This window comes from Felis catus, chromosome F1, assembly GCF_018350175.1.
Source record: "Felis catus isolate Fca126 chromosome F1, F.catus_Fca126_mat1.0, whole genome shotgun sequence".
Lineage (NCBI taxonomy): Eukaryota > Metazoa > Chordata > Mammalia > Carnivora > Felidae > Felis > Felis catus.
Window position 1 is genome coordinate 26,852,314 of NC_058384.1, and position 11,260 is coordinate 26,863,573.

The 11,260-nt window shown below is 50.3% G+C and overlaps 1 protein-coding gene across 8 annotated transcripts in view; it reads right to left on the reverse strand.

The window, feature by feature from the left end:
- The window catches only part of CACNA1E (calcium voltage-gated channel subunit alpha1 E), a 654,182-nt gene that overhangs the window by 602,913 nt on the left and 40,009 nt on the right, over window positions 1–11,260 (reverse strand). For 5 of the 8 annotated variants that reach the window (XM_045048892.1, XM_045048896.1, XM_045048895.1 and 2 more), the window contains 5 exons: window positions 11,011–11,257; window positions 10,653–10,732; window positions 10,138–10,265; window positions 8,461–8,663; window positions 7,216–7,306 (listed from right to left, as the gene is read on the reverse strand). The gene's annotated coding sequence lies outside the window, so the exon portion shown is untranslated. The remainder of the gene's footprint in view (window positions 1–7,215; window positions 7,307–8,460; window positions 8,664–10,137; window positions 10,266–10,652; window positions 10,733–11,010; window positions 11,258–11,260) is intronic. The other 3 variants (XM_045048898.1, XM_045048897.1, XM_045048894.1) reach the window with 1 other exon arrangement.

Consider the following 11,260-nt stretch of genomic DNA (forward strand, 5'->3'; position numbering starts at 1 on the left):
CTAGGACCCAGAGGGTGCTCCATGAGTGTTGCTGTTGTTATCCACATTTCGCAGGAAGAAACGGAAGCAAGCCCAGGGAGGTAGATGATGCTTATTTTGCAATTACTCCAATAATACCACTTTCTATATTGATTGTTGGTGACCCTTTTATCCAGTCATGGTGCTACAAGAACATTTCGAGTCAATTCTAGCCAAACAATCGTCAGTTGCAGTGAGGACCTATATATATTTTTTAATATTTATGTATTTATTTACTTATATTTATTTATTTTTCTTAACGTTTTATTTATTTTTGAGACAGAGAGAGACAGAGCATGAACAGAGGAGGGGCAGAGAGAGAGGGAGACACAGAATCGGAAGCAGGCTCCAGGCTCTGAGCCATCAGCCCAGAGCCCGACGTGGGGCTCGAATTCACGGACCGCGAGATCATGACCTGAGCTGAAGTCGGACGCTTAACCGACTGAGCCACCCAGGCGCCCCTACTTATATTTATTTAGAGAGAGAGAGAGAGAGAGAGAGAGAGAGAGAGCGCGGGAGAGAGGGAGACAGAGAATCCCAAGCAGGCTCCACACTATCAGCATAAAGCCCTACGACGGGCTCGAACTCACAAACCGTGAGATCACGACCTGAGCTGAAGTCGGAGGCTCAACTAACTGAGCTGCCCAGGCGCCCCTGCAGTGAAGTGAACACTGACACTGAGTGGGATATATAAAGACTATGAGCAGGTCAGCATAAGCTCAGGTAGGTTTTGCCACTAAATCAGTTTTGCAAACAAATAGAAAAGCTTTGGGCTTTCAGAGCTTTTTGGACACCAGAAAGGCAGACAAGGAATGGTGGACCTGGAATGAACGATGAGCTATGTTTCCCCCTTGTCCAGGCTGCTATGAACAGTTTGTACCCGGGCACCTGGGGTGTTCAGTTGGTTCAGTGTCCGACTTCAGCTCAGGACATGATCTCGCAGTTTGTGGGTTCAAGCCCCACGTTAGGCTCTGTGCTGACAGCTCAGAGCCTGGAGCCTGCTTTGGATTCTGTGTCTCCCTCTGTCTCTCTCTGCCCCTCCCCAACTCTCTCTCTCTCTCTCTCTCTCTCAAAAATAAATAAATGTTAAAAAAAATTTTTTTTAAAAGAGTTTGTATCTCATCAACGTTTGCTGAGCACTCACTGTTCTAAGCTGTTTACGTGAATGGTCTCATTTGGTTCTCAGAACAACTATAAAGGATAAGCAACCAGCCCAAGGTCAAGCACCATTTGTGATTAGCTAACAAAGTTTCCCAGCCAGTGAGGCATTTTCAATCCAGTTGATCCTTGAACAACACAAAGGGTTCAGGCATCAACCCCCATGCAGTTGAAATCCACATACAACTTCTGACTCCGGCCAAACTTAACTACTAATAACCTACTGTTGACTGGAAACTTCACCAGTAACATACACAGTCAATTAACATATTTTATACCTTATATGTGATATATATATGTTTTTACAATACAGTAAGGTAGAGAAAAGAAAATGTTGTTGGAGTGTATGTGAAGTGTCTGGCGCATAGTGAGTGCTGTGTGTTTGTTAAACAGATAGGGAAGTCACCCCCCTCCACTACTCCCTTCCCTCCCCGCCTCCCCCAACCCCACCTCCAGGTCGCTCCTCCAGTAGGCAAAGACGTTTTCTCCCCTGTTCAAATGCAATTTTCCAGCCCATTCTATTCCAGAGAGGGGAGAAACCCCGGGGGGAAACAGAGTTGAGCCTCTTCCTTCCCACCCCTCCCTACCCTACCCTGCCCCACCTCCCAATATCCCAAGCCACCCACTTCTCTTTGTCTCTCTTTAAGCGACCCCGAGCCTTGTTCTGCCCCGCCAGGCCCCCACAAACCGGGAGCCGCCCCCCCCCCAAGGTTCCGAAAAATGCTCCCTTCGCTTCACCTCCCCTCCCCAGCGCCCCCAGGAGCTCCACTGCCTGCTGGGGGCCTGGGCAGGCAGTAGGCGGGACGTGCGCCTGGAGCTTTGAGCTGTGACCCGAGCCCACACACCGCGGCCCGCTGCGCCACCCAGTGGCGAATTGCAGCATCGACGGCAGAGCAGGTTTGCAGAGCCTGGAGGTCCAGAGGAGGCCTCTGCAGGGGCAAAGGGAAAGAATGCAAAAGAAAGGGAAACAGGGCGGGTGGAAAGAATAGCACCAAAAAGCCTACTGGTAGGCTCTAGATCACAGGGAGTAATTAATTCGGGCGGGAAAGCAGTGATCCCTTGGCAGGGCTGTCTGCAGGGGCGCTTTCACATCCCCCCACCCTACCTCAGGCTTCTCCTCCCACCAGAGAATACTTGGCTGGAAACTGAGGCTCCCTGACATCCCTGCCTCCCCTGGGCCCTGGGCTGGTGAGGAGACCAAGACAGAGGGCTGTCGTGGCGCTGAGGCCAGGAGCAGCTTCCCTCCAGATCAGTGGTGCTTGGAGAGTCCAGATTCCTAACCCAGCTCCTCCCACCTCCATTCCACCAGCCTGTGCCTGCATTTCCACACCTGAGCAAAGGGATGATCAAAATAAACACCTCCTAACTCCCCCCACGTGGCGTGTGTGACACTCAAAGGACAGAATGCTGAGGAAAGCATTTGGAAGGACAAAACCATCATCATTCAGAGTGTCTGATCCATAGGGCTTTAGTAAGTAACCATGTGACGACAGGCCTTTACAAATACACTTGCTTAAGGTTCCTCAAGTCCTGACGATTAAAAACTCCTCAGATGAGACATATCTTTTTGGAGGGGAAAGAAAGGAACACAGAGTTGAGATCCAAAATTGCAAGGTTCCATATGGGAAATTTAAATGATCAAGAATGTCTTGATGATTTAACTATATGGAAGGCAGCTCGCTCTTTAGGAAACCAGTGGAATAGGCATTATGATCCCCTAAAACATTTGGAAGATGGAGGAGGAGCCAAAAGAGTTGTCTAGGATCCTACTCAGAACCACTTCAAAGGTAGAATCGCAGAATCACGGGACCTGACCTTGGCCAGTGATGTCCCTGGCAGCGGTGGCCATCCAGATTGCAGGAACATCTTCCCTAGTCTACCTGCAGAGGCATATCCCCTGTATAAGAACAAATCTACCCGCTGGTCCCATTCGGATCTCAGAGGTAGAGTCCAGGCCTCCTGACCATTGGTTCAGTGTCACAGAAACAAAGCTGTCCCCACTTCAGAGTCCAGCACCTGGAACCTCTAGGCAGGATAAGAGTTGACATCAGAGTCAGGGAGAGAAATCAGAAGCAGCCTGGCCCCAGACTCCACCCCAAAATGGAGCAGTGAGCCAACCACATTTATCCACAGCCTCTATACTACGGGCAGGGTAAGAAGATCTGCTTTAGGAGAGAGGATTGGGGCAGGCTGGCCAGAGGCCCAGCACCTGTCAGGGCACACGTGAGTTTGGCATTTCAGTTCCTCCGGTAAAGACACCTCTTAAAAGTCCCCTTTGCTACAGGGACCCTATGCAGGTCCTACTGGTCCCCTTCTCCCTTCCCCTCTTGTCCTCTCTCCCTAGCCAGAGAGGTCACACTCATTGTCCTCACAGCCCATGTGTTTCCACTTCCCAGGGATTTTGTCCTGATTGAGTCTGCTTCTCAGGCTTCTCTTCCCCTTAGCTCATATGCTGCCATGCAACATCTTTCTTGATGATCTTACAGAGAATCTTCCAGAATCTTTGGATGTGAACCTTGATAGACATTGCCCCTGAAGCCTCCAAGCCCAGTGGGTCGTCAGCATTTGTTGAGTATTGCTGTGTGTGTGTGTGTGTGTGTGTGTGTGTGTGTGTGTGCTTGCATGGAGGCAGGGAGAGGGCTCCCTCTGAGGTCAGTTTCCACCCTGACCAGAGGTTCCAGGTCTGGACCCTGAAGCAGGGGCAGACCCAGACCATCCCCCAGCTCATGCTGGCAGTACTCGTTTCTCATTAATTCAACAAGTCCCCGTCACTTGCACCCGGTGTTCAGTGCTGTGCTGGGTATTGGGAGACTTCCTAGGCAAGACGAGATGCTCTCTCAGGACTCCCTCCCTGCACGCCTCCCCTGTCATTCTGTCCTATGGAGAGGCAATGCTCATCTGACCAGTCATATACAAGGGCAGTGATTGGCCCATATCTGCCAGTGGGTGTGGTCACTATTCCTAAAATGTGGACTGGGGAGTGGCTGGCCTGGCCCTCCCTTCCATTCAGTTGGTACAGTTCGGTGGCCCAGGCTCTCTCCCTTGTTCTTCTATATGACTGGCCAGAGCACAGAAAGAGCAGAAATTTGGAGAGGACAAGGCCCCCAGGCTCATCCCAGTTTGCCAAGTGGGGTGTGCTATCAGGTGTGACTCTTCTTTCTTCACTCCTCTTACTCTAGGTCACCATCTGAGACTTTGTGGGCAGTGCTTGCTGGGTTTTTAGGTCTGCCTGGGTCCTCTGGCCATAACACATTATTAGCCCCCTCCTACTGCCAATACCTTTAATAATAATACCCCATGCTCCGGAAGAAACAGTTCAGCAGGTAAGGTTAGAGTTAGACTGTGCTACAATTCAAGGTAAAAGCTAGAATATCAGAAAGTTGGGAAAGGCCTCACAGAGAGAGCAGAGTTTAAGACTGGCCTTGAAAGGTATATAGGACCCCACAGACATTTGGGAACATGGGAATAGGCATTCCAGGCAGAAGGAACTTGGCTGTGGTTGGAGAAGCGTCAAGAGTCCAGTTTGGTGCTGGCTGCATGAATGTGAACAATGGAAGAAGATTCTGGAAAGTTAGGTAGATGCTACAGGCTGGAGTCCTGAAATGCTGGGACAAGACATTTCCCCCTAATTTAGTAATTAGGAGCCACTGAAAGCTACTGAGCAAAGAGGGCTGTGGTCAGACTGAGCTCTAGAAAGAAGAATCTGGCAGAAGTGCATAGGATAGATTGGAGCCAAACCAGACAAGGGCAGGAGGACCAGTCAGGTGGCCTGTATGGTGACCCAGACAAGCAGAAGGGTGGGGCAGTGGGACCAGAGCAGGGGCACCAGGGGGGAGGGCAAGCACAGAACCCAAAGGACTAGAACCCGAAGGAAGAGAGAAGACAGACTGTGGAGGGTTGCCAGAAGGGTCTCCAGGACAACAGGGGTGCCCTCCACCAAAAACAGGAGGTCAGGGAAGGTGGGGCTGGTTTGCCGAACGTAAGCTTGGCCACCTGCCCCTGGGCCTCTCTACCTCACCTCCTACCGCTGCCCCAGGACCCGCCTCCAGTCCATGCCGGCACGGCTTTCCATCAATATCCAGAGTGTCTCTCGCTTCCACTTCCAGTCTCAGCTCAAGCACTGCCTCCTCCAGGAAGCCACCCCTGAGCCCCACCTCAAGGGCTTAGCTAAATCCCCTCTTGCTTACCTCCTCCCTAACACTGGTGCTGCGTGAACTACAGTTGCTGGTTCACTGCTCTGTTTCCCCATCACCCCGAAGCCTTTTGAGGACAGGTGTTTATTTAACATGGAGGCAACAATGTTTATTGGGCACTTATTATGTTCTAGTGCCTGAGAACATACTGGGGAGTGAGTGCGGCCCCTCCTCACATGGCATGCTGGGTCTAGTGGAGGAAGCAGGTGACCAGTTAAACAGACTCTCCACACCATAGGGGGGGCATCTCTTCTTTGACTCTATCTCCCGCCCCTAGCAGGCCCTGGTCCAGAGAAGACTCTTTATAAATGATGGTTGAGTGAAGGAAGGACACGCTGATTTTGAAGTGTGGCGGGACATCCGGAAAGCAGCCAGGAACAGAGGGCTGGAGCTCAGGAGAGAGGAGAGCAGAAGGGATATTTTCAGAAGTTGGCCCACTCACCTGTGAGTTATACAGGTCGTGCTAAACTTAACATGTAGAGTGTGTGGGAGTCCCAGAGCTTACAGGGAACATGAAAATGAGGGAGATTCTGCATTCCTGAGCTGGCTTAAATTAACGGGAGACACAGCCGCAAGCCCAGCTGGGCTGCTCCCTCTCTGAACACATCAGTCAAAGAGAAAACGCTTACACCATGGAATGTTCCTGCTCAAGAAAGCGCTAGAGTCCGCGGCTGAGGGAGGCTGCCTCCATGCAGTGCCCCCAGACAGCAAATCCTATCTCTGGGCTCCAGACCAACCAGTGATAATGTTTTTCCTAGTTTAATGCAAGACTTCGGGTCCATCGGAATGCCTGTGGCACTAAGCAAATCTAATGGAGATCCCAAAGTGACATCAAATATGGAAAGGGCCTGTTTTGGGCATAGTTTCTGCTGGTCCTAAAAAAGAATTATCCACATTCCTAGTCAAGAACTCCCCTTATGGCTCCCTCTCGGGGAAGCCAGCCCACTGAGGCCCCCTTCCCTCTGCCTCACCCACCTCTGAAATGCACTTATCAGTGCTTAAAGCCAGACTATAGCTACCCACAGTCTCCAGCTGTCTGAAAACACTTGCAGGGAAACAGAGCCTCCCCAGTCAGATGGCAGGGCTTGGCATTGGAGAGGATTCCAGACTCTCCTCCTCTGAGCCCCCTCCCCACCGCAGCCCACCTCTGTGGTGCCCATGACCTCCGGCTCACCCTCCAGCACCACATTCAGCATCTGGAATCCAGACTGAAGGCCTCGTGAAGGCAAGGGCCGTGTCGTTTTGCTCACTGTGGCATCCCCGGCATCTAGTACATCTCCTGGCGCACGGAAGGCCTTTTACAAGTATTTGTGACGTGCAGTCAACAAACTCTGAGCACCTCTCGTATAAGCTATAAAGATGTGCCCGTTGGGTTTTCTGCCGGCTGGACCTGTCCTTCCTAGGACACTGCGCAGAAAGGACAGCCAGGGGTCCTCCTACTGAGAGCCTGCTCTGCAGGCGACCTGGAACATCCTGGGAAGTATTGGGCTCCGAGGAGTCCGTGTCCAGCGCCTTCGGCTCCCTCGGCCTCCCTCTGCCTGAGCGTAGGTCTAGCCAACACCCTCTCTTTAAACCTGCAATGAACACATGCCGGCCCCTCCCCTCCCCAGCTGTCCTGCTCCCCTCCCCCCAGAGCCCCCTTGCCAAACATTCCTGGAAACATTCCAGAGGGCATCTTCTCAGACAAGATAAATTGCATGGCTTCCTTACCAACCTGGGACACCTAAGCCTCCCAAATTACTTCTGCCTTTGTTCTAGACAATGAGGTGGGAAAGAATTCCTCACCCTCAAGAAGGGTTAGAGCACATTCTAGAAAGACAGACAGCCGGCTCTATCGCCAGCATACCTTTCCTCCAGTCCTCCAGTCCTGGCTCCGCCACTTATGTTCTGGTGACACTGGGAAAGTTCTGCATCTTTGTTGGCCTCAGTTTCCTCACCTATAAAATGGGGATGACATTAATAGTTCCTACTTCATTGGGATGAAGATTAAACAAAATAATCCATGTAAAGCACTTGGAAAAGTGAGCATGTGATACAAGATTAACTTTTATTATAATTATTACCTTTAGGTGCTATTATTATTACTGTTAACTATTATTATAACTATTTTCTTTAGTTCAGAAAGGGCCTCATCAGAAGGTGCTTACTTCAGTACATACACACACACACACACACACACACACACGCACGCTCACACACATTGGCTCCCTCTTCCCAGTCTAGGGTGGCTAATTAACCCAGAGCCCTCTGCCAGCAGGAGGCCCCTCCCCACCTACTTATGGAAACACCTCTGCCAAATATCACGCTCTCCCCTCCTCCAACAAAAATGATTTTTTTTAAGATTTTATTTTTAAGTAATCTGCATACCCAACATGGGGCTCAAACTCACAACTCTGAGATCAAGACTCACATGCTCTTCCTACCGAGCCAGCCAGGTGACCTCAACAAAAATGGCGTCATCCCACACCCTCCTATACGCTATATAGGAATCACCATAGCCTGACTGCTGTAACATACAGTCTCCCAAGCCAGGGGCTCAATACAACACAGGCTTGTTTCTCATTCGTAATCCTATATGTCAGGGGGAGGGATATTCTGCTTCATGAAATCATTCAGAAAACCAGGCTCCTTCCTAGTGGCTCCACCATCTTCCTGGGCCTTGGGGTCCCACCCGGCTCCTCTGCACCCACCCAGAAGGTGGGAAGAAAGCACACGTAAGTTTTAGGAAGACAGGCTTTAGGACCGTGCTGGACAGGGGTGTGTGTCTGTTTAGCCTCTAGGGTTGGCCAGGAGCTCAGTCCCATAACACCACCTTACTGCCCTGGAAGCTCAGGAATAGTCTTTCCAAATGCCCAAGAGGAAAATAAAAATCTGTTCGATGAACACAGCCTACTGTGTGACCTACTCCTGAAGCAGAGGCTTCTCTAGAAGGGAACTTGAATGTATTTTCTGAAGGACATGCCCTCAGAAAATAGCCCCAAAACAGGGCCCCAGGTGTCCCCCTCCAAGCCTACATCAGATGACGACCCATTGCACCTCGGCAGCCGAGGAGAAAGAAGGTGGTTTGGGAATGGGACAGAGCTGGACCCACCTCTCAGCTTTGTCTCTTCCTCAGACTTCTCACGCCTTCTGCATCAGCTTCCTCTTTTGCAAAGTGCAAGTGGTGACACAGGGTGGTGACCAGTTGGAGGGGACACATGTAAAAGGAGATCATGAAGGGAACATGGCCCCCCTCCTCCTCTTCTCCCATGCCCCAACCTCACGGGCACCGTACAGGATTGAGATCAGGATGGTCTGTGAATGTATTTAAATAAACACAAAATCTGGAAACCCAAATCCCTCCCCGCCCCAACCAAAGCCAGCTTGATCCTTTTCATTCCTCCACCCCACCCCCAATCCCACACTTGTTGCTCTGACGCAGATGGCCTGTGGAGGCTGAGAACCAAACAGTATGGGGAATTGGTTGCTTCCTCAGCTCCTACAGATTCTGTCCCTAATTGCAAACCCATTCGGGATATATTCTCAAACAAGAGGCTTTACACTAACCACTAGTTCCTAAACAAACAAAAAAACAAAAATCAGGGCTCAAGCCTTGTTCCTCATTCCCCCACTGCTGGCTCCTGGCACACCTTGCTTTAAAACAATTACTTGGGAAACAAAGGGCAACACCCACTCTGTTCGCCCCTCCCATCGATCGGAGCAGGAGTCATTGTTCTCCTAGCAACAGGACCTGCCCCAGCTGCACTGTGTTTGGTGCTTGGGTTACCCCAGCCAGCAGCCGGAGGGCGTGCACCGTTGCTAGGAGAATCTGAACTTGAGTTTAAATTTGCAACCTCTCTTCCCAGGCGCACCTTTTCCTCAGCTGCAAACAGACACCCACTCAACAGCAGGACCCACAGCCCTGGGCCCCACAAGGAAATCCCCAGCTCAGATAAGACTCACGTGCCTCTTTTCTTCCCCCTCTTTTTTTTTTCTTTCTCTGTTGATTTTCAAACGGATCCAACAACCACACAAATAAACACGAATTATAAAGAACTACCCATTAGACACCAACAACTGACCTATTGCCATGCACTGTTCTGGGGGACACAGCTAGGAAGAAAACAGGCAAGTCCTTGCACTTGCATCTGGAGGGAAGGGGGTGGTAAATAGTGAGATAACACATCGGTCAGGGTTCTCCAGACAAATGGAACCAGTAGGAAATACGTAAGTGTGCATGTATACGTATGGGTATAGAGAGATTTATTTCAAGGAATTGGTTCATGTGATTGTGGGGACTGGCAAGTGAAATCTGTAGGGTAGGCTGGCAGGCTGGAAACTCAGGCTGGTGCTGAGGCTGCAGTCTTGAGGCAGAATTTCTCCTTCCACTGGGAAATTTCAGTTTTGCAATTAAGACCTTTCAACTGATTAGATGAGGCTCACCCAAGCTAGAACGAGCATCTCCTTCCTTAAAGTTAACGGACTGTACACGTTCCCACATGCATAAAATGCCTTCACAACAGCAGTAGGTTAGTGTTTGATTGAATAACCAGGTACAACAGCCAAGCCAAGCCGACATGGAAATTAACCATGACAGCTACATATATACCCGTGTGGGGCAGTGATAAGTGCAACGGGGAAGGAGAAAGCAGGGTGATGGGGTCAGGGAGCCCCAGGCAGGGGGATGGCAGGACACCCACTATGTGAAATACACTATGTTGCTCAATATGAACCTGAATGAAAAATAAACACACCTAGGCAATGCACTCAGAAAGCAAAAACTCCTCACCCGGTTATATATCACCTTAGTCGAGATTGTGCTGCACGGTCACCCAGACAGGTGATACCCCTGGTAGAGCTCTCATTAGGCTGCTTGACATCCAAAGCAAGACTTACAGTCTCCTGGGCCTGTTCATTCTGCAGACATGAATGCCCATGCAACAGCCTCCTGGCGTCTACGCTTGCTCCCTTCACTATCCTGCCTGGGTTCCTCAGGGTCCCGGGGCACTCCGGACAACAGGCCCTTCCAGCCCCCCAACCCCCACTCCGGCCTCCTGCCTCTTCTCCCCTTATCTCATCACCTGCACACCCCTCTTTCTGCAGCTCAGTTCCCAATACCCTTGGCCTGATTCTGCCTCAGGGTCTTTGTCCTTTCTGCTTCCATGGGCCGAAGGGTCTCCTCTTGGCCATTTCCTCAGCTTTCCCACCGGCACCCTGCTCAGAAAGGCCAACCGCTGGCTAAAATAGCACCTCCCTGTCACTCTCTGTACCTTAGCCTGTCTGCCTTGTCTTCATAGCACTTACCTTAAATATGTATTTATTTGTTAATCATCTGTCTCCTCTCACTTGAATGCAGGGGCAGGAACTCTGGGTTTCATGTATACCTGTGGTAAAATAACATAAAATCTACCATTTAAGGTGTACAATTCCATGACATTTCATACTTTTACAAGATTGTACAACCATCACCACCACCGAGTTTCAGAACATTCTCATCACCTCGAGAGGAAACTCTGGACCCATTAACCAGTCACTGTCCGTTCCTCCCACACACAGCCCCTGGCAATCACTAATGTGCTTTCTGTCTCCGAGGACTGTGGACATTTCATATAAACGGGATCATACCACATGTGGCTTTTTGTGTCTGACTTGTTTCACTTACCATAATGTTTTCGAGGCCCATGGGTGTGTGTTGTAGATCAAAGCACTATTCTGTTTCTTTTATGGCTGGATACTACTCCACGTATGGATATGCCGCGTTTTCTTTAGCCATTGGTCAGCTGATGGACATTTGGGTCGTTTGTAACTTCCACTATTTTAAGTGATGTTGCAATGAATATTTGCATGCAAGTGTTTGTTTGAAGGGCACTCTGTTTTGATCACTCTGTGTCCCTGACCTGTGAACAGACCTG